Genomic DNA, 26,863 nt, shown 5'->3' with positions numbered 1-26,863 from the left:
GAGTATTACAGGAACTAGTGCAGCAGATAATGAGGACCTGAGCCATATAGTCTATTATGGGGTTGATGCCTTGAAGAGCTTATTTATTTATAGGGTATTAATCCTGCGGAGAGGTTTTGGGGATCTATTTGCATCTTAATAGGTGTGCTGTGTATTCTGCCATTATCAGTTGAAGGTTTTGCCCATAAGGAGCGTTGCAGCTAATCCAAATAGTTAGTGTCTGTCTTGCCAATGGGTTTCAGTCCCAGGCACTATGAATTCAGTGAGACTGAGGAATGGACAATGGAATGTTCTTGGAGTACAGGGTTTATTACCTGGCTTGTTCTCTCGGTGATAGATTGAGCACTAGAATTATGTCTGCATCCAACAGTGCAGGTCTATAATCCCCTGTCTCTGTCTTTGCACAGAGCACTGGGCAGAGCTTGTATATAGTGACTCAGTCAATAATATCTTATTGCCCATGGGTGTGGAAGCAGTAGCCTATCAGCAGGACATTTACATCATCAAGTAGTTCAGGTTCAGGTGAGGATCCTGGCCCATAGGAACTTCCATTTTCCTCACAGAGTTCTTAGAATTAGCTCCAGTGCCATCAGGGATGTAACAAATAAAAGATGTTGAAATATCACTTAATTCACCTGGTTGGCTTTTTTTGGTTGCTACTATCAAATTCTAGAATCATTACCCCCTTTTGGGATAAAGAAATTCCAGCATGATATTTTTCTAAGAAACCTCAGTATAATAATTGAATCAGGGCAGAAGAACTAAGGAGAAAAGGGGGAGTATCTGTTAGACAACCTAAACAAAAAGGAATAGGTTTAGAAATAGGAACCTGTTGAGTTATATTAGAGATCCTCACTATTCGAATGAGGGGCTGCTTCACTCGGGTTGAGCACTCAGAATGTAGCTCCAGTGTAAATGAGGATACATAGAAATTCATCCAAAATCTGGGGAGTTGCTTCTCCAAGCCAGTTAAGAGGACTGGAAAGAATCCCTGTAGTTCCACAGAGCTCTGACACTGGGGATTAGGCGGACATTGGAAAGACTGGTTAGAGGGCTGAAGGTGTCTGGAGTGTTTAAGTATGTTAAGTCTTTTCCCCAGTGTTCTGGATTTTTGCAGTAGTGGCAGAGACCACAGGGTTTTAGTTTTGTTTAGGAGCCTCCATCTGTTGGAGCTGAAAACTGAGTATTTTAGCAGTTTTCCTTTAAGTTGAATAATCTTTGGTGTGGCACACTTCTTTGCTCAAGTATCTAGACCTGGAATCGACAGTTTCCTAGTCCATCCTGATCTTTTGCACTAGAAGAGAAAGATCCCAGTTCAATCTGTTAATACAGAATCAAAAGCTACATAAGTGAAAGGGAAAGCTCCTGGATTCTACCTCAGCCAATTGGAACCCGGGTCTTATTTCAGCCAATTGGGACCTGGATCCTATTTCAGCCAACTGGGACACGGATCTTACTTCAGCCAATTGGGACCTGGATTTTATTTTAGCCAATCGGGACCCAGATCTTACCTCAGCCAAATGGAGCATGGTCTCTCTCTTTCCTCCGGTCAGCAAGAAGTACACCCACCACCCCTAGACCCTGCCAATTGACCAAAGCCATGACCTATCATCCCACCAACTACCCCTAGAACCCCATAAAACCTTTGTGTTTTTGAAACTCGCTCTCTTTCTCTGGCACCTGGCCACTGCGTTGGCACAGGTGTGAGATTGAGCTCGCACTAGCTCGAATAAAGGCTCTTTGCTTTTGCATCCATGTTGGCTCTCTGGTGGTCTCCTGGGATTTGAGACTTTGGGCACAACATCTGGGGGCTCATCCAGGATCCCAGAGACCCCCAGGACTCCCAACCCGGAGGGCCCAGTGCCGGTTGGTGAGTGCACTCGGTTATCTGTCTGTCTTTGTCTACCTATGTCTCACTCTTTATCTATCTGTGTCTCACTGTTTTTGTTTGCAAATAAGCCTGTATAAGCCTGTAGGAGCTCCAATTTGTATCCGGGTCAGAATTGACTTAGGCAGACGTGCTGGCGGGTCGCTGACTAGGGGTCTTGGGAGACATTCCTTGTCCCCGTCTGGAGGACAAAGTACTCATCTGTGAGGAAAGTCAGCTTCCACTGTAGTCCATCAGGCCCTCAACTTACTTTCAGTTTTGCCTCTGCGGCCACGGCAGATTCTTCTCTGTAGGCACCTGTTTGTTGGCTATCATGTTTATCTTATTGACGGAAGAAATGGGACAGATGCAGACGACTTCTTTATCTCCCATTTTTCAGATGTTAGGGAGAGGGCTCACAGTTTGAGCATGGACATCAGGAAGGGAAAATTTCGTGTTTTCTGCACCTCTGAGTGGCTGTCCTTTAGCGTTGGCTGGCCGCCGGAGGGAACTATTGATCTAACCACTCTTTTACAGGTGAAAAGTGTTATCTTCAGGAAAGGAGCCCAGGGCCATCCAGGCCAAATTCCCTACATCTTAGTCTGGCAGGACCTAATTGAAAATCCTCCCTCATGGCTTAAACCTTTCCTTCCATCCAGGACAGGCTCCACACCCAAAGTCTTGGTCCTACAAGGTACAGTCCCAACGTCTCAGAGAGACTCAGGACCTAAAGAAACCAAACCCTCCCTTTACCCAGTCCTGCAGGACACCATCTCAGAGGAGTTGATCTTTCCACCACCCTATCAGCCCCTCCTAACTGCCCCGCTGGTGGAACCAGTAGAACCAGATGGAGGGGAACCAGTTCCAGAAGAACCGGTTCCTGTTCCTGAAGGAGGAGAGCCTACACACGGACCTGTGGTGGGGACATGGGGCTGAGTCCATGGAGCAGCCCTCAGTCAAGGACCCGCTGACTCAACTGTCCTCCCTCTGCATTCTGCAGGGCCCCCTGATGAAACAGAACAACCAATGCACTATTGGCCGTTCTCCACTAGCGACCTCTATAACTGGAGAACTCAGAATGCTAAGTTCTCAGAAAACCCCAAAGATCTTATTAACCTCTTAGACATTGTTCTTTTTACCCATCAGCCCACTTGGGATGATTGTCAACAGCTCTTACAGGTTCTTTTTACCACTGAGGAGAGAGAAAGGATCCAGGTGGAAGCCCGGAAGTCAGTTCTGGGTGGCAATAGACAGCCCACCTAGAACCGAGATCTCATAAATGCTGCCTTTTCCCTCTCTTGTCCAAACTGGGACTACAATTCAGCAGAAGGTAAGGAGAGACTCCGGGTCTACCGCCAGACTCTGTTGGCATGTCTCAGGGCGGCTGCACAAGAGCCCACTAATTTGGCTAAGGTATATAATGCTCAACAAGGCAGGGATGAAAGCCCAGTGGCATTTCAAGAGGGGATCATAGAGGCCTTTAGACAGTACACCCCCATGGATCCTGAAGCTCCAGAGAATAGAGCCGCTATAGTTATGGCTTTTATTAACCAAGCCACTCCAGACATAAGGAGAAAAGTACAGAGAGTAGAGAGATTAGGAGAAAGGTGCTTGCAGGACCTGGTAGTGGTGGCAGAAAGAGTTTTTAATAATCAAGAGAGCCCAGATGAACTACAGATGAGAATAAATGACCACCAAACTTGAAACCTGGCTAAAATACTGCTGGCTACGACTGCAGATAGCCCTCAGGAGCGAGAGAGATGCCTTAAAAAACTGGCCACTGGACAAGGTAAGGAAGACCTCACCTGAGGGAACCACCCCAAGTTAAATAAGAACCACTGTGCATATTGCAAAGAGGAAGGCCCCTGAGTCAAAGACTGTCCTAACAAGAGACCCAAAAAGGCCCCCATTACTATCCTGAGTACCAAAGGCATTGATGGCTAGGGGAGACGGGGTTCGGCACCCCTCCCAGAGCCCAGGGTAACCCTAAAAGTGGAGGGGTGACCTATAGAATTCCTTGTGGACACTGGAGCTCAGCACTCTGTCCTATTACAACCCCAGGGAAAATTGGCAGATAAAACCTCATGGGTACAGGGAGCTACTGGGATGAAACAATATTCATGGACTGCCCAAAGGATGGTAGACCTTGGCATGGGCCGGGTATCCCACTCGTTCATAGTCATACCAGAATGCCCCTACCCCTTATTAGGCCAAGACTTGCTCACCAAGGTGGGGGCACAAATCAGCTTCCACCAAGAAGGGACAAAAGTTCTAAACAAAGGAAGACATCCAATATAGGTGCTCACTATAAGCCTCGAAGATGAGTACCGCCTGCACCAGCCACCCTTATCACCAATGCATGACTTAAAATATTGGCTACAGACATTTTGCCAAGCCTGGGCTGAGACAGGGGGAGTGGGATTACCTCAACATAGGCCAGAAATATTTATAGAACTGAAATCAGGTGTGGATCCAGTCAGGGTCTGGCAATATCCGATGCCACTCAAGGCAAAAGCTGGAATCACTCCACACATTAGAAGATTACTCGAGTTAGGCATACTGAGACCTTGCCAGTCAGCATGGAATACCCCCCTATTACCAGTCCGAAAGCCAAATTCAACTGACTATTGACCAGTCCAAGACTTGTGTGAAGTAAACAAGCGGGTGACAGATGTACACCCAACAGTCCCAAATCCGTACACCCTCCTCAGCTCATTGCCTCCTATCCGAACCTGGTATACAGTCCTAGATTTAAAAGATGCCTTTTTCAGCTTGCCCCTAGCACCTAAGAGCCAGAACATCTTTGCCTTTGAGTAGACTGACCCAGAAAAAGGAATTAGTGGCCAGCTCACCTAGACCAAGCTCCCCCGAGGATTCAAGAACACGCCCACCATCTTTGATGAGGTCCTACATGAAGATCTAAGTGAGTCCCGATCTAAACACCCAGAATTAACTCTTACAGTTTGTAGACAATATCCTGGTAGCCACTGAAGACCAGGAGATATGCCTGCAAGGCACCAAGGACCTGCTTTCTACACTAGGAGCCTTGGGTTACCGAGCCTCAGCCAAAAAATCCCAAATCTGCAAGGAGGTAAGCTACTTAGGCTATAAGTTAAAAGGGGGACAGAGATGGCTCATGGAAGCAAGAAAAGAGACTGTCTTAAAAATACCATGCCCACAAAATGTCCACCAATCGCGTGAATTCCTAGGATCTGCAGGATACTGCCGATTGTAGATCCCAGGTTTTGCGGAAATAGCTAGACCCCTTTATGAAGCCACCAAAGAAAAACAGGAGTTTACATGGACAGAGACTATGGAGAACTCATTCACTAGACTGAAGCAGGCCTTACTCTCTGCACCTGCACTGGGGATCCCTGATTTAACCAAACCTTTCTACCTATACATAGATGAAAGTAAAGAAGTAGCTAAAGGAGTGCTGATACAGTACATTGGCCCTTGGAAAAGGCCCATAGCTTATTTCTCCAAGCAGCTAGACACTGTCACCGCTGGATGGCCCCCCTGTCTGCGAATCATCACTGCCATGGCTACCATGGTCAAAGACACAGACAAACTAACACTAGGACAAGAATTAAATGTCACTACCCCACACACAATTGAAGGGGTGCTCAAACAGCCACCAGACAGATAGATAAGTAATGCCTGACTAATGCATTACCAAGGACTGCTTTTAAATCCTGCTAGAATTCTGTTCCAGACACCCGCCTTGCTGAATCCAGCCACCCTCCTTCCTGACCCAGACTGGGAGGCACCACTCCATGACTGTGGAGAAATCCTGGCTCATGTTCACGGAGTCAGAACCGACCTGCGAGATCAGCCACTGGCAGAAGCAGATGCCACCTGGTACACTGATGGAAACAGCTTCATGCAAGATGGAGTAAGGTATGCAGGGGTGGCTGTAACAACCGAGACAGAAACTGTCTGGGCTGAGCCGCTGGCTCCAGGGACTTCAGCCTAGCGAGCAGAGCTGATCGCGCTGACTAGAGCATTGACTATGGGCAAAGGCAAATGCCTTAATGTCTATACGGACAGTAAGTATACATTTGCCACTGCCCACATACATAGAGCCATCTAAAGAGAAAGGGGGCTATTAACTGCAGAGGGAAAAATAATCAAAAATAAAGAAGAAATTCTTGGCCTCCTATGAGCCCTTTAGCTACCCAAAGCACTGGCAATAATTCATTGCCTGGGCCATCAAAACTCTGACACCCCGGTTGCCAAAGGAATTAAATTGGCAGACCAATGCACTAAACAGGCAGCCCTTTCTGTGGACCATGCCCTAGTGACCACAGTGCCAGATCCAGGGGCCCCCAACCTTCCAGACACCCCTTTCTACACTGATGAAGACACAAAATGGATCAAGCAGCTGCCTATGACCAACTACCTAGATGGGTGGTGGAGAGCTGCCGGCTACATTATTCTACTCGAAGAGTTAAGACAACATGTCCTGACCAAAATGCATTGGGCTACACACATGGAGATGAGAAAAATGGAAGACTTGGTGCGACATGCTCGCATCACTATCAAAAACTCTTGATCAAAAATTGGACAGATCGCAGCAAGCTGCAAGGCTTGCCAACTGACAAATGCGACCACCCAGGCACCCAACCCTGGTGCCAGACTCTGAGGAGACAGACCAGGCGCTTATTGGGAAGTAGACTTCACGGAAGTAAAGCCCAGAAAATATGGGTAAAGGTATTTGCTAGTGTTTGTAGACACCTTTTCAGGTTAGATCGAGGCGTTTCCCACCAAGCATGAGACATTGCAGACCGTGGCCAAGAAATTGTTAGAAGACATTCTGCCAAGGTACGGTTTTCCTGCTAAGATAAGCTCAGACAATAGACCAGGATTTGCTTCCAAGGTAACACAGGGAGTAGCACAGGTTCTTGGGGCAGATTGAAAATTACATTGTTCATATAGGCCCCAAAGTTCAGGACAGATAGAAAGAATGAAAAGAACTTTAAAAGAGACCTTGACTAAATTAGCCCTAGAGACTGGTGGAGACTGGGTAACTCTCCTTCCCTTTGCCCTTTATCAGGTGCATAACTCCCCATATAAGATGGGACTTACTCCCTTTGAGATCATGTATAGCATTCCTCCACCTATTATTCCCACTCTCAAACCCGAAGTACTTGCTGAATTTGATGATCACCAATTCATTTTTACCCTCCAAGTGTTGCAACAAACCCATGAGCAGGTCTGGCCTAACCTGAAAGCTCTTTATGAGACCGGACCCCCTCCAGAACCGCTCTGCTATCGTCCAGGTAACTGGGTGTACGTCAAGAGACACCAACACCAGACACTTCAACCACACTGGAAGGGACCCTACATCATGATCCTGACCACTCCCACTGCTCTCAAGGTCAATGGGATTACTCCCTACGTCCACTGCACCCATGTCCGACCAGCTGACCCACACGCCATTCTCAAGGACTTTGTTCCAGAATAGAAAAGTCAGCCAGACAAAGACAATCCTCTAAAGCTAAGACTGTGCCGTTCTCACTTACCCCACTAATGTTGCTTATACTATGCCTTACTCATGCCAAAACCCACGACCCTAACCCTCATACCCCCTATAATAGTACATGGCAAATCATTACCCCAACTTCCCACCAGATAGTAGTCCAGTTAACAGGACAATACCCTAAGAGAACCTGGTGGCCTACCCTCACTGTGGACCTGTGCACTCTCTTCAAACAAGACCCTTGGCACAAAGGTAGAATAAGGATACTGGGATGTAGTACCCAGACTTCCATGAAAGAACTCCAAAATACCTGCTTCTATATATGTCCATCCCCCTCAGCTGACCGTGCCAAGATCTCACAGTGTGGTGGGTGGACAGATTTTTTCTGTAAAAATTAGGGTTGTGAGCAGACTGGGACATGCCATTGGCTGATGGGAAAGCCTCCCCAAGGCCTCATGAAAATCCAACGAAATACAACTCACACCCAATGCATGACTAATCCCACCTGCAACCTAATTGACATCTCCTTTAAAGAGGCAGGAAAAAAAGAAACAAACTGGGAAGTAGGGCTTATGTGGGGAATACGACTCTACCAGAACGGATATGATAATAGAGTCTTGTTTATGCTCAGGCTACTTGAAAGGCCTCTAGCCAGGTCCCAGAGAATAGGCCCAAACCCTGTGCTAGCACCTCCTCCACCCAAACTTTGGACAACTACAATGCCTATCTCCCCATCGCCCTCCCCTATACCTGCCATAACATCTGCGTCCAATAACACCTCTGATGTAGACACAATCACCCCCATCCTGACCTCCTTCCCACAGAACCCTCCCTTCCTTGGCCCCTCTCAACATCCACTTTGAGATCTGATGGTCCAAGCTTACAGGTTCCTCAATGCAACCAGACCCAGCCTTACCCGATCTTGCTGGCTCTGCTATGACATCCAGCCTCCCTTCTATGAGGAAATTGTGATATTAGGTCAGTACAACACAACTTCTGACCCTAATGCCTGTAGATGGCACCAGAAAACTCAAGAACTCACTTTACAGTCAGTGTCAGGTCATGGCCTCTGTTTAAGATACCCCCCCTTCAATATCAACCCCTCTGTAATGAAACTGTAAACCCCTCCAGTCTGGACTATTATGTAAACCCCCCCCCCCCAGGAAGGATGGTAGGTCTGCTCAACAGGCCTGACACCTTGTGTCCACGGGCAGGTCTTAAATAAGAGTAGAAGATTTTGTGTCTTAGTCCAGTTTCTCCCTAAAATCATATATCACTCAGAAGAAGAAATATATCAGAGATATTCGAGTGAGATCAGACGTGCTAAGGGAGAACCCATTTCAGCATTAACTATTGCAATGCTCTTTAGAATAGGGCTGACAGGGGTTGGGACTGGAGTAGCTTCATTAACAATGCAGAGCTCCCATTATAATAGCTTGAGAGCTGCTATAGATTGACCTCGAGAGAATAGAAACCTCCATCTCCCACCTTCAAGAATCTTTAACCTCTTTATCAGAAGTTGTCCTTCAGAATGGGAGAGGTTTAGACTTAATTTTCTTACAGCAAGGAGGGTTATGTGCAGCCCTAGGGGAATGTTGGGGATGGCCTTTGTCTTCTCACATGTTTGTAGGCAGAATGGGAAAGCACCTTCCCCCATGTCTGAACGCAGCATGGGAAAGCACAAGCTTGAGAACAGCCGGTGCAGTCCTTGGAAGTTATCTGCCCACAAAAACATATCTTGTCCTCGAAGACAAGCCAAGACTCCTCACTCTGAGAATGGGAGACCTTGAGGATATGTGAAAACACCGCCCCTGCTTCTGGCCTGCCCCCCACCCACCCTGAGAAGGGAAAGATGAGTATAGCACTTGGCTGAGGTCCGAGAAAGGCAGTATAAAAATAAAGGTGCTGCGCCACATCGGGGCTGCAGCCATTGTCTGTCTGTCTGTGTTGTCTGTGTTTTTTGTTCTCTCATTTCACCCACTAAGCTTAGGCTTTCTCTGAAGCAGTTTTTCTATTTCGCTTATTGTGCTTAATAAAAAGTGCTTGAGTAATTAGGTCTCAGTGTTTTGCCACGATCAACCCGCAGCTCTGCTGGACGTAGCAAGTGGTGGCCCGTACGGGGACTTGGCGTCCCCCATACCAGAAGCAGATGGCAAAAGCGACTGAGGACCCCGGGTCAAGAGAAAGGACCCCCCAAGGAATTCCCGGAAGAAAAGTGTTGGCCGGCGTGACAAGGTAAGCGGGAATTGAGTTCAGGCTCACAGACAGTTGGGATTTCAGCTACTGCAAAGGTGAGCAGATCCCCTAAAGAGAGATCACAAGAATGAAAAAATAGAGGTCCCATGGGCTGTGTACCAGCCTCGAGAAGGATCCTCTGCACAAGAATGAAAAAATAGAGGTCCCATGGGCTGTAGAAACTAATGAGAGCAGAGTTTTAAGATAATCTCTGTGCCAGCCTCGAGAAGGATCCTCCTCCTAATGATTTTCCTTCGCTTTACTGTCTTGCAGAAGCAAAAAACAGAGCTAAAATTTTAGAGTTAAGGCATTCAAGTGCAGGGAGCCTTATAAAATTCATGGGCTGTTGGGGAAAATCGCCCACAGAAGAGGCAGTGCGCAGACAATTTCTCAAGTATATCTGTGCAAGCTCTGAGAGGATTTTCATCCTAGCTGGCTTTCTTTGCCTATTGTTCTGCTAATTGTCCTTGTCATATATTTTTGCTAAGCTGCTTTCTATTTCTCATAGCTACAAGATGGGATCAGATCTGTCTAAACATCAGGCTAAGAGCAGCTTGAAACAACTGCTTAAGGCAGCAGGGACTGGGATAAAGGATGAGACAGCAAGGACCTACATTAATGCTGTAGGAGATATAAGTCCCTGGCTGCTAACAGGAGGAAGTTTTGGTAGAGAGGACTGGGAGAAGCACAGGGTAGATATTGCAAGATATATGAGAGAGAATGGAGAAGACTCAGTTCCTCCCAGTATACTCTCTCTTTGGGCTCTAGTGAAAGACTGCCTCTCCTCCCCAAAAGTTGTGATTCAAGAACATATTCAGGACCACATAAAAACATTAGGTGAGATTCAAGAGAGTCACAGACAGGAGATGACTGTGCTGAGAGTTCACTGGAGACAATGCAAGAAAAAGAGGGAGTAGATAATGAATATAAAACCAGAAAGAAAAAGGAAAAATTGAGAAATGCCTCAAGCTCAGATTCAGAAAATTCAGAAAATGAGAAGAGTGAAAGAGATGATCAGGAGAGACAAAAACTTAGAAGAGACGACAGTACACCAAGGAAAGAGATAAGAGTAAAAAAGATCTATCCCCCTCTTCCGAGATATTCCTCTGTAGTTTTACCCTCAGCTCCTCCTATAGATACAAAGGAAGAAATAATTGAGTCTTTAAGAAAACAGTTGACAATTTCTCAAAATCAGATAATCACCTCTCAGATTTTGCCCTCTGCGCCGCCCTTTGATCCGCGAGAGGATTTAATGAGTCTTTAAAAGCTCAAGTCATTGCCTCCCAGGAGCAGATCGAGCAACTCACTAATCTCCTCGAAAAGGGTTGAGAGTAACATAGGAACTGGAAACATCTGAGTCCTATTTGCAAAGATACTTAAGTATATGCTGTGGACATGTGGCTCAAAAGTAGGACAACAACTGAAAGCGCAAGCTCCCAGATTCTATTTCAGCCAATCGGGACCCGGATCCTATTTCACCCAGTCAGAGCTTGGTCTCTCTCCTCTCCAGTCAGCAAAGAGCTCACCCACCACCCTTAGACCCTGCCAATTGACCAGAGCCATGACCTATCACCCCACCAACTACCCCTAGATCCAGCCAATCAGCCAGAGCAATGACCATCACCCCACCAACTGCCCTAGAACCCCATAAAACCTTTGTGGTATTGAAACTCACTCTCTTTCTCTGGCATCTTGCCACTGCGTTGGTGTAGATGAGAGACTGAGCTCGAGCTAGCTCGAATAAAGGCTCTTTGCTTTTGCATTGGTGTTAGCTCCTTGGGGGTCTTCTGGAATTTGTGACTTTGGGCACAACACAACTAACAAAATTTTTAGAATTTATAGAACAATGTCCTTGGTTCCCTGAAGAAGGTATCTCATTTAAAAGATGCTGTTTTTCAGTTTAGGAGGTAGTCCTGCAACTAACACGATGTAAATAGAACCTGCAAAATAATCAAGCTACACCCTCAAATCAACATGTAAATAGCTCTATTCTATTAACTCCTTTCCTTAGAGGCAGTCGTCCTAGAGCTAGGCATTTCCTTGTCTGCAGCCCCAAGGAAGTGAAACAAGCTTATAACCCAAATCAAGGCTCTAGCAGTGAGAAGTCACACAGTCCCTACACTTATCAGACAGGCAAGGGGCTCTCAAGAAATGACTAAAGCTCAGGCAGAAAAAACTAGGAAAACTGAGAGTAATTCAATCCCTAAACTCTAAGAAAGAAGTGTCTTATCTTTTGCACACAAACCTGGCCTCAATACAAACTCCCCGATTAGAGAGGCTTAGCCCCTGAAAGAGATATGCAATATAATGTTATGCAGCTAAATATATTTGCCACAAGGGAAGTAGTCAAAAGTCTCGTGAACTACTACAATATGGAACTAGTTTTCCAAATTCTTTCAGTGAAAATCTATTCTACTTACTAGGTTCATCATTATCTTTGAAAATTGGGAAGTTTTAAACTAGAGTCCCTGAGATAGAAGAAATTTATATTTTGCAATACAGCCTGGCTTTAAATAACTTGTGTTAGAATTGTACATGCATTTTATTTCCAGCCCCCTGGAGTGGGGCTGTCTAAACCTTAACACAGTAATGTAAACTGCTTGCTCTTAGAGTGTATTCTTGAAAACTGAAGTACTTTCAATCAAATAAACTAAGAAGAAAGAAGACAATTAAATATTAGTAATTCAAATCCTTATGTCAGTTTGTCTGTGTATATGTTTTTATATGAAAAGTGTTGCTAACTATAGTCTTATGTCTCAGTCTGTATGTTTGCGTGTCTAAGTATGTAAACAAAAAATATTTTCTACCTCTGGAGAGTATTAATAAAAATTGATTTAAAAACAAGTGCTTGTGAAAATTGGGCATTCTAAAATTTCCAGAAAATATAATAAAAAATATTATGCATTAATGCTAATTTAAGCTTAACTGAAATGGACATGTCCTTATAGTTAACAGCTGCCAAAGTTTACTTCAAGTCATTTAAGTTGATGTTACCTGTTAAATATTTCAAGAGAATGCTTAAAGAAAAGCTTGACTTTGTCTGATGTTTAGTAAAAGTTTTATAAGTAATCTGGCATGTTGCTAAAAAAAAGTAAACAAATGTAGCAAATAAACATCTTAATAATAATACTGTATTAATGTATAACAATGTATATATCTGCAAACAGCCTGAGAATTTTTGTGATAACCAAAATTCTTAAAGTTTGCTAAGTTATATAGACATATTTTGTGCTTAATGAGAAATTGTGCTGTAAGGCACATTTCCACAAATGATAAAATATATTCATAAATGTATCAATCTGAAGACTGCTGATGTAACAATTTACAATAGTCTATTTTTCAGTGTTCACTGAAGGTTAAGTTACCAAATGGTTTTAAGTTCTAATTAAAACTACTTAATATAATAATGAAAACATTTATGTATGTTAAAGAATGTATGTTTTAATAAGAGAAGGTATAAAGAATAAAAATGCATTCTGTTGAAAGTTAAAGAAGATAACTATTCAAAAGTACAGTTGTTTGTTCAAGGAAAGAAAACACTGAATGTAAGAGGAAAGTTGTGGGAAGGTTGTGAAGGATTGATATGGTCTTGCTGTGTGAAATTGAAAGCAAATGGATCTTGATATCAAGTACACAGCAGGACTAGAATTTTTGCTTGTTAAACGAACAAAAGTTTATTGCTCTACCTTTAATGTTGAAAGATTGTAGAAAGTTTTCTAATTAGTTATTGAAAGTTTCTTATGCTTAAAGTCTCCATGAATTGTCTGAGTATTAAAGAAAATGAGATCTTAATATTAAAAGGACTGTAAGCTAAGTGTTAACAACTGTGTAACCTTCTGCATTTGCTTTTAAACTTTCTTATTATCATTCTGGTTAAATAATAAGTGTTATTTAATAACTATAATTCTATTTAGGCAAGTACCTTAAAAGCTTTTGACAGCTTCCCAAAACCAAAATTTTAAAAAGTATTTTTACCTCTCAATTAACTCTGATATTTTCCAGAGGCCCCTGGAACATATCAGTAGAATTTCTTCTCCTCATCAAAGAAAATGTTTAACTAATTTGGCTTATTTACCTGATATATACTTACCTAAAAAGTGCTGTGAAAAGGAATAATGCTAAATTTTATTATTAAGTGTTTTATGTTACAGAAATATCCAAACTTCCATATATCAACTATCTTACAGTAAGTTCTCATCAAATCTTTAACCATTGTCATTTGTAAATCTTTTCTTGTTTATAATCACTGTTTAATTACTACTAAACTAGTAAAAAACTATATTTCAGCAAAATGAATATTACTTAAAATTAAGTAAACTAAAGAAAAATGGTTTTGTAGCTTCTTGTTTCAAGTGTTGCTGATAAAATGTTTTAAGCTTTATCTCTTAAGCTGACTGACAATGCTCCAGTTTACCTCTCTTCTGTGTTACATACATTTTTTCAGCTATATAACATCACTCATAAAACAGGCATTTCATACAATTCTACAAGCCAAGCTCTCATTGAATATTTTCATCTTATTCTTAAACATTATTTAGTAATACAAAGAGGGAGGATTAGTCCCTGATATGATAAAATTAATTGCAAATCAATGATCAATGCATGCTTTACATATCCTTAATTTTGATCTTCTAAAAAGTGATAGATGATCATCAGTGGAAATACATTTTTCTGATAATATTTCCTTTTCTGAGACAACAACAGTTCCTGTGTGGTAGTCTCCAATAAGTTCTTCACTATGGCATAAAAATCATATCAAGGTGTAGAGCAAAGGGTTTGCTTATGTTGTTACAGAAGATCAATGCTTGATCTAGCTACCCAGAAAATGAATTCAGATACAAGATGAAAGAGAACTTCCAACATCAACATCCTCTAGAAGAATCATTTCCAGAAGGTGACCATCAAAAAACCTTAACAAAAGTCTGCACGTCAGACACAGAAAAACTGAAGCCCACTAAATAATAGTATCTTTTTTTATTATTATTTCCAATAATGGCACTTATGTATGTACATACTACAGAAGAAATATATAGACAAATGATGGAAGAAAACTTAGATAGAATGATATTGCTGATTAGTCTGTTAGAGATGGTGATCATTGTGATATTTATAAAGCAGTTTTGTCCTGAGAAGATATTAGCAGTTATACCTGTGAAAAGTTTCAAAAAAGAACTCCTGTCATATTGTATAAGAGTAATTATGTGTATTTAAATATATCACTCATTCCAGAAAATAATTTTTCCTCACCTAACTTATAGTTACAATGACTCATGAGCCAAAAGTTGCACAGGTCATCTTTTTGTGTAGCAAGAAATTCCTCTATCAGGGGAAGAATGCTGTTTCTTTACAGATCACTTGGGAATTGCCAAAGAATCTATGGCTAAAGTCCAGGAAGGCTTAGCCAAACACAAGAGAGAATGGGAACAACAACAAAGATAGTTTGAATCTCTATTTAACAATTCCCAGTAGTTAACAACGTTAGTCTCCACCCTAATGGGCCCTCTAGTAATACTGTTACTCCTGCTTACCTTTAGACCATGTATCCTCAATAGACTGATGACTTTTGTCAAAAATAGAATTAATACAGTCCAGCTAATAGTGCTAAGACAACAGTATCAGCCTTTATCTCCTTACAACTGTGAAACCTCATTAGACCCATGATTGAATCCCTTTTTAGGATCCAGAGAAAGGGGGGAGTGAAAGGGCAAGCTCCTGGATTCTACCTCAGCCAATCGGGACCCAGGTCCTATTTCAGCCAATCGGGACCTGGATCCTATTTTCAGCCAATTGGAGCATGGTTTCTCTCTCTCCTCCAGTCAGCAAGAAGCACAGCACCACACCTAGACCCTGCCAATTGACCAAAGCCACGACCTATCACCCCCACCAACTACCCCTAGGCCCAGCCAATCAGCCAGAGCCATGACCATCACCCCACCAACTGCCCTAGAACCCCATAAAACCTTTGTGTTTTTGAAACTCGCTCTTTCTCTGGCACCTGGCCACTGCGTTGGCACAGGTGTGAGATTGAGCTCGGGCTAGCTTGAATAAAGGCTCTTTGCTTTTGCATCCGTGTTGGCTCCCTGGTGGTCTCCTGAGATTCGCAACTTTGGGCACAACAATAAGTAGATCCAACATTGTAAGTCCAGGGAGAGGAAATCCTGGGCAAAATACCTCTAAAAACCTAAATCAGTCAAAGGGAGAAATAAAGTTAAAAAACCATTTATTGCTTACAAACTGCAGTCCAGGGCCCATCTCTCCATTCTGCTCCAGCAGCAGCAAAACCCATCCTCCTCACCTCTCAGAGATAAGCCTTAGGTTGCCCAGGTAATTACCCATTGATATGGAGATGAACTTCTCTCCACCCCTGAGGAATGAGGCAAATGCACTAAAGCTATACTTCCCTCCACCCTTGAGCTCCTGTTGATATGCATATGTATTAAAGCCAGGAGAGACATTCTGGATAAATTACAATTTTACCCACAAACATTCAAAGGAAGGCCATAATTTTTCTTAAAAACAATTTCAAGTTGCTTGTAATAGTCATGAACAGGTTAACCAGGCTTTTGTGTATGAGCCTGAATTTTTTTCCAACCAACATGTTTAGGGAAAGGTACTGAAATTGCTGGTGGATTTGCCTCTGAGTTTTATAGCATCTTGCCACAAGTTAGGGATCTGTTTCTCTAAATCCTCTCTCAGGATTTTCCCATCAGGCAAGTTTCACCCAGTGTTGGGCTTGACACTCACCAACAGACATGTGGACTGATACAAATCTGAGAAACCAGGTTGGTCATTTCAATGACTATATTAAATTCTTCAGCAAAATTATGGGGTTCCTCACTCTGGGTAAGTCTTTCTGGCTTAAAATCTAGCCTTAGTCAAGGCAACATAAGAAATCTAGGGTTTATTTGGATCCTTAGAAGATTTAATTTAAAGTAGCAGATTTTAATAGGTTCAGGGGAGAAGAGAGTGGGGAGAGTTTCAGAGGAAAATAGAAGTTTTGTGAAGGGATTAGAATGAGGGAGGGGAAAGGAGACTATAAGTGGGGTGGCAATGATGGGAAAGAGGAAGATGGCTGCAGAGGTGAGGCTTACAAGGTGGCTGCTACAAATCTGGAAACAAAGAAGTGGGAGGGGAAGATGAGGCCTCAGAAGCCATGTGAGTTCAATTGTTTTCTTGCCTCAGTTAATCTAGAAATGTTTTGTAACGAGGAAATTTTAGAATCCTGTGTTTGGAAGCCTCCAGGTACCAACTGAAACAGGCATTCCATTCACTTTAATTTTAGAGCTATGGTCTTTTAATCTGGTTCTGAGAAAAGTTAAATTTGGGGAGATAAAAAGTTCTAAATTATCTTTAGCTAAGTTGGTCTATTGAATTAAATATGTGCACAAAGAGGGACCAGAGTTTTGTCTTTTCTTGATTGTAGTAGAGTTGACATATTGTAACAGTTTCAGGTGTACAACACAGTGATTCAGGGACCATAGTTTTAAATAATAAACCCAGCTAGGGTCCAGAAGGAGGGCTCTCTTGAGAGTTTAGAAGATTAGGATCCCTTTAGTCAAAAACAGACATCCAGAAAAACAAGTACTCACCAGAAAGGACAAAACCTTCACAGAAAAATAAAGAACAAAGCCTTCAAACAGATCCTGAAAAAAGCTGGATAGCTCAGGACACAGACAGTATGGAGCTTGGATCCAGAAGGGACTTACCCTCAATCTCCAGAGTTGGTGAGAAGTGTGAACTTCATCGGCTCTGTGGGTACTGGCACCTGTTTGCTCACCAACCTTAGAGTTGTTGGCTGCTTTCGCTGGATCCCACTTTTGAAACCTAGTAATGTCAGCCATAAAAATAAAGCAGTCGTTTTATCAGAAAAATGAATTTATTTGGGAATAGCAAGGAATTGCAATCTGGGACAAGCAAGCTAGCAAAATCACAGGCAAATCTGGAGAATGAAGGAGAGGAGTATTACAAAGTAAAGGAAGTAGGTTGGGAGAGGCTGCTTTCAACAAGTCCATTGGGGGAAAGTGAGAGTTTAGGGTGAGGGTGGTGATATTTTCTCCTTGGCTGTACTGTGGTATTTTGTTGTAGGCTGAGCTTGTTGCTGGGCAAGGAGAAATTCTTCCTTCTTCCTTCTTCCTGTTGGGGCAATAAGTAGGCTTCTTCCTGTTGGGAATGCAAAGTAGGTCTCTTCCTGTTAGGGTCTGCAATTGATATGAGTGGCAGTGTGTGAGAGCTCCCCTTCTGGTCGCCTGACTGCTTTAAATGAGGTTTCCTTTATTCAGTTTCACAAACCTTGAGGACATTATGTTAAGTGAAACAAATCAGAGAAAGACAAATACTGTATGTTTTCACTTACATGTAGAACCTAAACAAAACTCTAAATTACAGAAAACAGTAGATTGGCAGTTGCCAGAGGTGGGGGTGGAGAATAGGTGGGTGTGGTTGAAGAATATGAACTTACAGTTATAAGATAAATAAATTCTGGGAATTTAATGTACAGAATGGAGACTACAAACAGGTCCAGGATATGCTGTGGGAAAGAGAATTCATGTGGGTAGAGATGCCTTGAAGAATGAGATACTTTGAGGAGAGTGTCCACGTAGACAACTGAGGCATCAGTTGGCAGTCAGCCCCTGGAACTAAGATGTGAGATCCTAGACATGTGAGTGAGGCCGTTTTGGAACTTCCCACCCAGCCCAGTCACAACTGAGAGCAGCTGATACCAGGTGGAGACAAGCCTAGGCATCTTGAGCCAAGCCATAACTGAGCATGGTCCAAATTTCTGACCCACAGTATTGCTGCTTTAAACCACTAAATTTTGAGTGGTTTGTTAAGCAGCAAGAGGTAAGTGACACACTGTTAAGCAGCCAAGAGTTAATTGCAACAGTGCTATGGTCCCTTTTGGTGGAAGTATAGGGAAAGATTGTGTAGCTAATGATTTAATGCTTCCTTCTACCCCTTCAAGAAACCACTTTTTATCTGTTTCTTGCTGACTCAGAAATTCCTCTCTTTTCCTTACATTCCTCCAATATTGTTATGCTGGTGAAATCAAACCAAAATAAACCTAAGTGTAGACAGTAAAGGGGAAAATAATAAATATGCAGTATGCAGCATGAGCATCTGTTTCTCAGGTTGGTGATGGTCTATGGGCTGAATGTGTGCACGTGAGCCTCTGGTTTTCTTTTTGCATCAGCTCATAAAGAGTTCTAGAATTCTAAGCAACATGGCAATGGTTTTAAATCATGCCACCATATATAGAGCAGCATCAGACTAGTACCACACTGGGCACTAGAAGATGGAATCTGCTCTCTGCCTTTATGAAGACTATACATATCACATACCCATGTGCTTGCTGGGCAGGCAGTAGGCTGGGACTGGGGTATCTGGACACCTTCACAAAGGCCTTGTGGCTGGCCTCTGCTCAAGTTTTATACTTGCATCTTTTTTCTGTTGCTGATGACATGTGGAGAACCTGACTCAGCTACCTCCTGAGGTAGCTGCGGACATGCAGGCTGAACTCCTCCCAAGGCACTTTGGCATTGTGGGTTCTGTTGAGACCTGTGTCTGCACGCTATTCACAGGCCACAGGAACCCTCCCTGGTGGGATAAGAAAAGCAGTTTCTTAGTTTGGGGAAGGGCTTTGATCCCTGCTTTTTTGTCAGCTCAGATGACAAGCTTATTATTATTATTTTTTTTTCTTTTTTTAATTTTTTTTTTTTTTGAGAGGGCATCTCTCATATTTATTGATCAAATGGTTGTTAACAACAATAAAATTCAGTATAGGGGGGTCAACGCTCAATGTACAATCATTAATCCATCTCAAGCCTAATTCTCGTCAGTCTCCAATCTTCTGAAGCATAACGAACAAGTTCTTACATGGTGAACGAATTCTTACATAGTGAATAAATTCTTACATGGTGAACAGTACAAGGGCAGTCATCACAGAAACTTTCGGTTTTGATCATGCAATATGACCTATAAACAATCAGGTCAAATATGAATATTCGTTTGATTTTTGTACTTGATCTATATGTTGATCCCCCATTTCTCCTACTATTATTATTATTTTTATTTTTAATAAAATGCTGAAGTGGTAGGTAGATGCAAGATAAAGGTAGAAAACATAGTTTAGTGCTGTAAGAAGGCAAATGTAGATGATCAGATGATCAGGTGTGTGCCTATGGACTAAGTATTAATCCAGGCTAGACAAGGGCATCAAGACATCCACGGATGCAGAAGATTTCTCTCAAAGCAGGGGGGGTGAGGTTCTGAGCCTCACCTCTGTTGATCCCCAAATTCTCACCTGATGGCCCCCCTGCGACTGTGCCTGTCTTAGGTTGTTCCTCCCTTGAGGAATCTTACCCGTCTCTGGCTAACCAGTCATCTTCCGGGGCCATACAGGGAAATGTAAAGTTGGTAAGTGAGAGAGAAGCCATATTGTTTGCAAAGGTTAGCTTTTTACTTCTTTGCAGATTTATGCCCTGTGGCTTCTATGCCCAGCACTTGTCTCAAGGTATCTTTACCACCTGGAGGAATTATGATACTCGGTAAATTCGATATGAGGCACGAATTCTATTTAAGGGTTGTAATTAGGAAGGAAGAAGAAAAGCTATAGATGTAGCATACGAAGGAAACTTGGGAGGATTGATTATTTCTTTGACATATCTTCTTGTATAGTACCTTAAGTATGTATAGGTTTTAAACTACTAACTAATTTGCACACATATATTAACATAATAGGAATACGGTGACATAAACAAAGCAAATCTATAATTACCATCCATCTCCAGTGAAGCCAAGAAAACCATTTAGGCACCCTAGGCATTTGTGAAAATTTATCTATGATATGATGGATATTGTCCAACTGTACTTGAACCATCAGACAAATTAAAGCAGCCCATTTCTGGGATCTGTTCACATCCCATATGTTCTTTTAACCATAGATAGTCTATAGTCATGAGATTTTGGAGTGCTACAACTTGCACCCCTCCCAACTCCTGGTTGAGTTCCAACAGTACAGATCCGGTCAAATTCGTTGTCTCACTGTATGCACATGCCAGCCTAGACATCTCCCTCCTCATTCTTATGGCAAGTCCAGGAGATGGTGGGCTGGATGCAGCCACAACCGCAGCATCGTCCGAATCCCTGTGGAGGCTTTTTGATGATCATCCCCCGGCACAAGTCCTCCAGAGAGTGCTGATGCCGGAAGCTCCTCCTCATATCGTATCTTAGTTCATTTTCTGGGTATCCAAGCTAGGCCTTGATCTCCTGCATAGAAACAAACAGACCCTTTGCCCACACTTTGACATGCCCTCTATACCACTGTGCAGAACTCATTGGAGGTCAGCACACAGTAACTGCTTTTTTTTTTTTTTTTAAATTAAGAGAAAGGAATATTATCAGAAAAGAGTACCTCCATAGCTGATCATCTGACACCCTTTAAGTGATCAACATTAAGGATATTTAAAGCATGCGTTGATCTTTGATTTACCAATAGTTTTATCCTGTTAAGGAGTAATCCCCCTTTTCCTTCTTTCTTTCTTTCTTTCTTTTTTTTTTTTTTTTTTTTAAATTTTTAATCTACACTTACATGAAGAATACTATGTTTACTATGCTCTCCCCTATATCAGGTCCCCCCTTACAACCACATTACGGTTACTGTCCATCAGCTTAGCAAAATGTTGTAGAGTCACTACTTGTCCTCTCTGTGTTGTGCAGCCCACCCTCCCCTTGCTGCCTCACCCCCATGCATGCTAATCTTAATAACCCCCTTTTTCTTCCCCCCCCTTATCCCTCCCTGCCCACCCATCCTCCCCAGTTCCTTTCCCTTTGGTACCTGTTAGTCCATTTTTGGGTTCTGTAACTTCACTGCTGTTTTGTTCCTTCAGTTTTTCCTTTGTTCCTATACTCCTCAGATGAGTGACATCATTTGGTATTTCTCTTTCTCCGCTTGGCTTATTTCACTGAGCATAATACTCTCCAGCTCCATCCATGTTGCTGCAAATGGTTGGATTTTTCCACTTCTTATGGCTGAGTAGTATTCCATTGTGTATATGTACCACATCTTCTTTATCCATTCATCTACCGATGGACATTTAGGTTGCTTCCAATTCTTGGCTATTGTAAATAGTGCTGCGATAAACATAGGGGTGCATCTGTCTTTCTCAAACTTGATTGCTGCGTTCTTAGGGTAAATTCCTAGGAGTGGGATTCCTGGGTCAAAAGGTAGGTCTGTTTTGAGCATTTTGATGAACCTCCAAACTGCTTTCCACAATGGTTGAACTAATTTACATTCCCACCAGCAGTGTAGGAGGGTTCCCCTTTCTCCACAGCCTCGCCAACATTTGTTGTTGTTTGTCTTTTGGATGGCAGCTATCCTTACTGGTGTGAGGTGATACCTCATTGTAGTTTTAATTTGCATTTCTCTGATAATTAGCGATGTGGAGCATCTTTTCATGTGTCTCTTGGCCATCTGTATTTCTTTTTTGGAGAACTGTCTGTTCAGTTCCTCTGCCCATTTTTTAATTGGGTTATTTGTTTTTTGTTTGTTGAGGCGTGTGAGCTCTTTATATATTCTGGACGTCAAGCCTTTATCGGATCTGTCATTTTCAAATATATTCTCCCATACTGTAGGGTTCCTTTTTGTTCTATTGATGGTGTCTTTCGCTGTACAGAAGCTTTTCAGCTTAATGTAGTCCCACTTGCTCATTTTTGCTGTTGTTTTCCTTGCCCGGGGAGATATGTTCAAGAAGAGATCACTCATGTTTATGTCTAAGAGGTTTTTGCCTATGTTTTTTTCCAAGAGTTTAATGGTTTCATGCCTTACATTCAGGTCTTTGATCCATTTTGAGTTTACCTTTGTATATGGGGTTAGACAATGGTCCAGTTTCATTCTCCTACATGTAGCTGTCCAGTTTTGCCAGCACCATCTGTTGAAGAGACTGTCATTTTGCCATTGTATGTCCATGGCTCCTTTATCAAATATTAATTGACCATATATGTTTGGGTTAATTTCTGGGGTCTCTAATCTGTTCCACTGGTCTGTGGCTCTGTTCTTGTGCCAGTACCAAATTGTCTTGATTACTATGGCTTTGTAGTAGAGCTTGAAGTTGGGGAGTGAGATCCCCCCTACTTTATTCTTCTTTTTCAGGATTGCTTTGGCTATTCGGGGTCTTTGGTGTTTCCATATGAATTTTTGAATTATTTGTTCCAATTCATTGAAGAATGTTGCTGGTAATTTGAGAGGGATTGCATCAAATCTGTATATTGCTTTGGGCAGGATGGCCATTTTGACGATATTAATTCTTCCTAGCCATGAGCATGGGATGAGTTTCCATTTATTAGTGTCCCCTTTAATTTCTCTTAAGAGTGACTTGTAGTTTTCAGAGTATAAGTCTTTCACTTCCTTGGTTAGGTTTATTCCTAGGTATTTTATTCTTTTTGATGCAATGGTGAATGGAATTGTTTTCCTGATTTCTCTTTCTATTGATTCGTTGTTAGTGTATAGGAAAGCTACAGATTTCTGTGTGTTGATTTTGTATCCTGCAACTTTGCTGTATTCCGATATCAGTTCTAGTAGTTTTGGAGTGGAGTCTTTAGGGTTTTTTATGTACAGTATCATATCATCTGCAAATAGTGACAGTTTAACTTCTTCTTTACCAATCTGGATTCCTTGTATTTCTTTGTTTTGTCTGATTGCCGTGGCTAGGACCTCCAGTACTATGTTAAATAACAGTGGGGAGAGTGGGCATCCCTGTCTGGTTCCCGATCTCAGTGGAAATGCTTTCAGCTTCTCGCTGTTCAGTATAATGCTGGCTGTGGGTTTATCATATATGGCCTTTATTATGTTGAGGTACTTGCCCTCTATTCCCATTTTGCTGAGAGTTTTTATCATGAATGGATGTTGAATTTTGTCAAATGCTTTTTCAGCATCTATGGAGATGATCATGTGGTTTTTGTCTTTCTTTTTGTTGATGTGGTGGATGATGTTGATGGATTTTCGAATGTTGTACCATCCTTGCATCCCTGGGATGAACCCCACTTGGTCATGGTGTATGATCCTTTTGATATACTGTTGAATTCTGTTTGCTAATATTTTATTGAGTATTTTTGCATCTACATTCATCAGGGATATTGGTCTGTAATTTTCTTTTTTGGTGGGGTCTTTTCCTGGTTTTGGTATTAGGGTGATGTTGGCTTCATAGAATGAGTTTGGGAGTATTCCCTCTTCTTCTATTTTGTGGAACACTTTAAGGAGAATGGGTATTATGTCTTCTCTGTGTGTCTGATAAAATTCCGAGGTAAATCCGTCCGGCCCCGGGGTTTTGTTCTTGGGTAGTTTTTTGATTACTGTTTCAATTTCTTTGCTTGTAATTGGTTTGTTTAACTTTTGTGTTTCTTCCTTGGTCAGTCTTGGGAGGTTGTATTTTTCTAGGAAGTTGTCCATTTCTTCTAGGTTTTCCAGCTTGTTGGCATATAGGTTTTCATAGTAGTCTTTAATAATTCTTTGTATTTCTGTGGAGTCTGTCGTGATTTTTCCATTCTCATTTCTGATTATGTTGATTTGTGTTGACTCTCTTTTTCTCTTAATAAGTTGGGCTAGAGGCTTATCTATTATGTTTATTTTCTCAAAGAACCAGCTCTTGGTTTCGTTGATTTTTGCTATTGTTTTATTCTTCTCAATTTTGTTTATTTCTTCTCTGATCTTTATTATGTCCCTCCTTCTGCTGACTTTAGGCCTCATTTGTTCTTCTTTTTCCAGTTTTAATAATTGTGATGTTAGACTATTCATTTGGGATTGTTCTTCCTTCTTCAAGTGTGCCTGGATTGCTATATACTTTCCTCTTAAGACTGCTTTCGCTGCATCCCACAGAAGTTGGGGCTTAGTGTTGTTGTTGTCATTTGTTTCTATATATTCCTTGATCTCTATTTTGATTTGTTCATTGATCCATTGATTATTTAGTAGCATGTTGTTAAGCCTCCATGTGTTTGTGAGCCTTTTTGTTTTCTTTGTAGAATTTATTTCTACTTTCATACCTTTGTGGTCTGAAAAATTGGTTGGTAGAATTTCAATATTGTGGAATTTACTGAGGCTCTTTTTGTGAGCTAGTATGTGGTCTATTCTGGAGAATGTTCCATGTGCACTTGAGAAGAATGTATATCCTGTTGCTTTTGGATGTAAAGTTCTATAGATGTCTATTAGGTCCATCTGTTCTAGTGTGTTGTTCAGTGCCTGTGTGTCTTTACTTATTTTCTGCCCGGTGGATCTATCCTTTGGGGTGAGTGGTGTGTTGAAGTCTCCTACAATGAATGCATTGCAGTCTATTTCCCTCTTTAGTTCTGTTAGTATTTGCTTCACATATGCTGGTGCTCCTGTATTGGGTGCATATATATTTAGAATGGTTATATCCTCTTGTTGGACTGAGCCCTTTATCATTATGTAGTGGCCTTCTTTATCTCTTGTTACTTTCTTTGTTTTGAAGTCTATTTTGTCTGATATTAGTACTGCAACCCCTGCTTTCTTCTCACTGTTGTTTGCCTGAAATATGTTTTTCCATCCCTTGACTTTTAGTCTATGCTTATCTTTGGGTTTAAGGTGAGTTTCTTGTAAGCAGCATATAGATGGGTCTTGCTTTTTTATCCATTCTATTACTCTATGTCTTTTGATTGGTGCATTAAGTCCATTTACATTTAGGGTGACTATTGAAAGATATGTACTTATTGCCATTGCAGGCTTTAGATTCGTGGTTACCAAAGGTTCAAGGTTAGCTTCTTTAGTATCTTACTGCCTAACTTAGCTCGCTTATTGAGCTGTTATATACACTGTCTGGAGATTCTTTTCTTCTCTCCCTTCTTATTCCTCCTCCTCCATTCTTCATATGTTGTGTGTTTTGTTCTGTGCTCTTTTTAGGGGTGCTCCCATCTAGAGCAGTCCCTGTAGGATGCCCTGTAGAGGTGGTTTGTGGGAAGCAAATTCCCTCAGCTTTTGCTTGTCTGGGAATTGTTTGATCCCACCATCATATTTAAATGATAGTCGTGCTGGATACAGTATCCTTGGTTCAAGGCCCTTCTGTTTCATTGCATTAAGTATATCATGCCATTCTCTTCTGGCCTGTAGGGTTTCTGTTGAGAAGTCTGATGTTAGCCTGATTGGTTTTCCTTTATAGGTGACCTTTTTCTCTCTAGCTGCCTTTAAAACTCTTTCCTTGTCCTTGATCCTTGCCATTTTAATTATTATGTGTCTTGGTGTTGTCCTCCTTGGATCCTTTCTGTTGGGGGTTCTGTATAATTCCATGGTCTGTTCGATTATTTCCTCCCCCAGTTTGGGGAAGTTTTCAGCAATTATTTCTTCAAAGACACTTTCTATCCCTTTTCCTCTTTCTTCCTCTTCTGGTATCCCTATAATACGAATGTTTTTCCTTTTGTATTGGTCACATATTTCTCTTAGTGTTGTTTCATTCCTGGAGATCCTTTTATCTCTCTCTATGTCAGCTTCTATACGTTCCTGTTCTCTGGCTTCTATTCCTTCAATGGCTTCTTGCATCTTATCCATTCTGCGTATAAATCCTTCCAGGGATTGTTTCACTTCTGTGATCTCTTTCCTGACATCTGTGATCTCCTTCCAGACTTCATCCCACTGCTCTTGCATTTTTCTCTGCATCTCATCCCATTGCTCTTGCATTTTTTTCTGCGTCTCTGTCAGCATGTTCATGATTTTTATTTTGAATTCTTTTTCAGGAGGACTAGTTAGGTCTGTCTCCTTCTCAGGTGTTGTCTCTGTGATCTTTGTCTGCCTGTAGTTTTGCCTTTTCATGGTGATAGAGATAGTTTGCAGAGCTGGTACAAGTGACCGCTGGAAGAGCTTCCCTTCTTGTTGGTTTGTAGCCTTTTCCTGGGAGAATAGCGACCTCTAGTGGCTTGTGCTGGGCAGCTGTGCGCAGACAGGGCTTCTGCTTCCTGCCCAGTTGCTTTGGGGTTTATCTCCGCTGTTGCTGTGGGCTTGGCCTGGCTGGGGCTGTTCCTCCAAAATGGTGGAGCCCCATTGGAGGGGGAGCAGCCAGGAGACTATTTATCTCCGTAAGGGGCCTCTGTGCTCCCTGCTGCCCAGAGGGTTAGAGTGCCCAGAGATCCCCAGATTCCCTGCCTCTGGTCTAAGTGACCTGTCCTGCCCCTTTAAGACTTCCAAAAAGCACTCTCCAAACCAAAACCACAACAGCAACAAAAAGGAAAAAACAAGCGATTTTTTTTTTTTTTTTTTTTTTTTTTTGTCCTCAGGTGCCGGT

At 42.1% G+C, this 26,863-nt stretch overlaps 1 long non-coding RNA gene across 3 annotated transcripts in view; it reads left to right on the top strand.

The window, feature by feature from the left end:
• Positions 1 to 9,272: 9,272 nt before the first annotated feature.
• Positions 9,273 to 26,863, top strand: part of LOC140850473 (uncharacterized) — a 112,391-nt gene continuing 94,800 nt past the window's right edge. For all 3 annotated transcript variants that reach the window (XR_012133367.1, XR_012133368.1, XR_012133366.1), the window contains exon 1: positions 9,273 to 9,584. This is a non-coding gene — a long non-coding RNA (uncharacterized lncRNA). The remainder of the gene's footprint in view (positions 9,585 to 26,863) is intronic.

The sequence above is a fragment of the Manis javanica genome, chromosome 7, assembly GCF_040802235.1.
Source record: "Manis javanica isolate MJ-LG chromosome 7, MJ_LKY, whole genome shotgun sequence".
NCBI classification, from domain to species: domain Eukaryota; kingdom Metazoa; phylum Chordata; class Mammalia; order Pholidota; family Manidae; genus Manis; species Manis javanica.
The sequence above is the reverse complement of the archived record's forward strand: the minus strand, read 5'-3'. Positions and strand labels throughout refer to the sequence as shown.